Raw genomic sequence first — 4001 nt, forward strand, 5'->3', positions numbered from 1 at the left:
CTCTTCTTTCCACCCAAGCCCCTGGCAATCAGGGGTTGAAAGCTGCACATGGTATCAGGTAATAGGAGCTGACTTAATATGCTCTAGTGTAAGGTCTTACATTAATATGGCAAGGAGTTGGACTGTGTTTAATGTTTGCTGTAGCTGTAGATGCCAGAGGCTTAAAATTCCTCTAGTGCCCTTGGATTTGTGTCTTCTGTTGTCTTTGGGCTTCTCTAAGAACTCCGCCTTAGAGTCTGTATCTTGCAGCCCTTGAACTGTGATCCACTGTTATTATTCTGGAGCCCTATTGGTATAGAGGAGCCCTGGTGGTCCAATGGTTAAGTGCCTGGCTGCTAACCAAAAGGTTAGCAGTTCTGAGCCCACTAGCTACTCAGCAGGAGAAAAGAACTGGTGATCTGCTCCAGTAAAGATTACAGCCTAGGAAACTCTACAGGCAATTCTACTCTGTCCTATAGGGTCAATATGAGTCAGAATCAACTCAGTGGCACACAACAACAACAATTGGTATGGTGGTGAGTTGTACGAGGGGGAAGACTTCTGTAATCTTACGATTACGTCTCAATCTTAGAGTGGACCTGTGCCCCTGTGCTGTGACCTTTTCAAGTGTTTGCTAGGTTTTTGGCTTTGTGTGTGTGTGTGTGTGTGGAAACCCTGGTGGCATAGTGGTTAAGTGCTACAGCTGCTATCCAAAAGGTTGGCAGTTCGAATCCACCAGGTGCTCCTTGGAAACTCTATGGGGCAGTTCTACTCTGTCCTATGGGGTTGCTCTGAGTCAGAATCGACTTGATGGCAGTGGGTTTGGTTTTAGATGAGCAGAGTCATATGATTTAATCATTCACTTGCCCCTTTGGCAGATATTTATTGTGTTCCCAGCGTCAGACACTGTTCTAGATGCTGTGCTATAGCAGTGAGCAAAAGAGACAAAACCCCCTGCCCTCATGGGGCTCACATTCTACCAAAGGAAGAAACGTGATACATTTTACTTATCTTCTTTTGTTGTTAGGGTGGTGGTGGTTATTGTCATCTAGGTAGTTACAAGTGCTAAGAAAAAGAAAGCATGGATGGATTTTAGGAAAAAATTTTGGAAGAATTTGAAATGGGCAAAAGATTATTTGGTATTCATCCAGTGGAATGCTAGGTGTTTTCTAGTGGATCCTCCAGGGATTGGAGTCCTTGGATGGTGCAAACAGACAACATGCTCAGCTGCTAACTGAAAGGTTGGCTGTCTGAGTTCACTTAGAGGTGCCTTGGAAGAAAGGTTTGGTGATCTACTTCTGAAAAATCAGCCATTGAAAACCTATGGAGCACAGTTCTACTTGGATACACATGGGGTCACCAAGAATTGAAATTGACTTGATAGCAACTGTTTGTTGTTGTTGTTTTAGTAGGGATTTGATCCTTTGATTGACTTTGGGTGGTGTGACAGACAGAATCTAAGGTGAAACCCAATGATACCCACCTTCTGGAATTCATGCCTTTTTATAATCCCCTCCACTTGCATGTGGGTAAGATCTGTGACTTGTTTCTAAGAAACAGAATATGGCAAGGTGATGGTACATAATTTCTGTGATTATGTTATGTAAGTCTCTGTCTTGCTAGCAGACACACTCTAGAGACTCTCCTTCATGGCTTGTTGAAGTAAGTGGCCATATTGTTGAAACCCATGTTGCAAAGAACTGTGGTCACCATCCAGGAAGTGCAGCTGGCTTCTCTGAGCCAAGGATGACTTCCAGTTGACAACTAGAAAGAAATCAGGGCCCTCAGTCCTACAACCACAGGAAATGAATTCTGCCAACTATCTGAGTAAGCTTAGAAGTGGATTCTTCGCCAGTTGAGACTCCATATGGTAACCCAGTCCTGACCAATGCCTTGATTGGACACTTGTGAGACACATATCAGAGGATCCAGTTAAGCCATGTGTGATGGTTAAAGTTATATATCGATCTTGGCTAGGCCATGATTCCCAGTATTATGTAATTGTCCTCCATTTTGTGGTATTGTATAATAATCCTCCATTTTGTGTTATAAACCTCTATATGTTAATGAGGCCGAATTAATGAGGGGTGTATGTTACTAAGGGCTGTGACTCAAGATACCACCTTACTCAAGTCATAGCCTTAATCAAGTCATTGCCTTTCTCAAGCATCTGATCTAAGAGGAATTTCCTTGAGGGTGTGACATACATCTAATATATATGGACAGTCTGGTAAAGCTCAGCTATAGCTCTGGATCCTGTATCTGGCTCATCATCATCTGACCTCTGGTTATTGGGACTTGAGCCAGCAGCCTGCCGTCTGACCTGCTGATTCTGAGATTTGCAAGCCTGCACAGCTCATGGGCCGTCAGTTTGTTTTCTGACTTGCTGATTTGGGATCGTCAGCCCCTGAAACCACGTGAGTCAAGGGAGGCCTCCAGCTCAACACCTGACCCATGGATTTGGGACTTGCCAGCCTGCACAACCGTGTGAGCCATTTTCTTGAGATAAATATATATGCTTCACTGGTTTTGTTTCTACAGAGAACCCAGCTTATGACACAATGCTTGGAATCCTTACCCACAGGAACTGTAAGTTTGATTCTTATTAGAATCTGTTTTAATATCTTATTGGTCCACCCATTAATTAGGTAAATAAAATATTTGATACTTGTTTATTAGATTTTATATGAGACTTAAGATTTTTTTTTTCAAGTATGCTTTAACCACAGGGATAGGAAGTATCAGCAGTGGGGAAGTGTTGAAATTTCAAAAGGCCCCCCTGAGAAATACATGAGAGGGTGAGTTCAGTAAAAAAACTAGGGAAGGGACATTCCAGGGAGACATGTCCATGAATGCTTAGGTCCCAATGTATGTCCCAATGTATGAGTGCATTTCTCTGAGGAACAGGGACGAGGCCAGCGTGGTTGGAGCAGGGAGAGCATGAGAGAGGAGCAAAAGTCGAGGACAGAGAGGTATGGGGAGTCTGCTCATAAACCACTGAAAGGACATCAGTATTTTTTGTTGTTGTTGTTGTACTTTAGATAAAGGTTTACAGAACTAGTTTCTCATCAAACAGTTAGTACACACATTGTTCTATGACATTGGTTAACAACCCCATGACTTGTCAACACTCTTCCTTCTCAACCTGGGTTCCTATTACCACCTTTCCTGTTCCCTCCTGCCTTCCAGTCCCTGCCCCAGGGCTGATGCACACCTTTAGTCTATTTTTGTTCTGTGGGCCTGTTCAACCTCAGGAGTGACCTCATTACTGAGCTGAAACAGTATCCGGGGACCATACTCTCAGGGTTTCTCCAGTCTCTGCCAGGCCAGCAAGTCTGGTCTTTATTTTTGAGTTAGCATTTTGTGCTACATTTTTCTCCAGCTCTGTCCAGAACCCTGTATTATGATCCCTGTTACAGCAGTCAGTGGTGGTAGCCAGGCACCATCTAGTTGTGCCGGACTCAGTCTGGTGGAGGCCATGGTAGATGTGGTCTATTAGTCCTTTGGACTAATCTTTCCATTGTATCTTTAGTTTTCTTCATTCAGAGTAAAATGGCAAGCCATTTCATGGCATGCACAGAGAAATAACATGAGTTAATTTTGCAATAGGACTTCATTGATATTATTTCAATTATCCTAAAAAGTAGAAAGGCGTGCACTATTTCACACGTTACTGATATCATTTGAACTGAAGTTCAAAGCATTTCAGTGAATTGTCAAAGGTCATAAATGAAGGAACCAAATCTGATTCTCTTTCCCTCACATAATATGCTGAAGTCCAGGCCACTCTGCCCCTTCATGTGACCTGGAGGGCCTACAGGTCATTATTTGGTGATTTGTAGTCATGATTACTAGGGCCACCATTTAGAATTCCCAGTAAGAAGAGTTGGACTAGTCCAAACAGGAAAAATTCCTCCACCTGTTTTCTTTCTGTGAGCTCAGGATAGAATTTATATGCAGCGATGGAAGCCATCTCTACATCCTATTAATGTTCTTCTTGCTTAAAAATGCCAGCTTGTTCA

This window comes from Elephas maximus, chromosome 16 (assembly GCF_024166365.1).
Source record: "Elephas maximus indicus isolate mEleMax1 chromosome 16, mEleMax1 primary haplotype, whole genome shotgun sequence".
NCBI classification, from domain to species: domain Eukaryota; kingdom Metazoa; phylum Chordata; class Mammalia; order Proboscidea; family Elephantidae; genus Elephas; species Elephas maximus.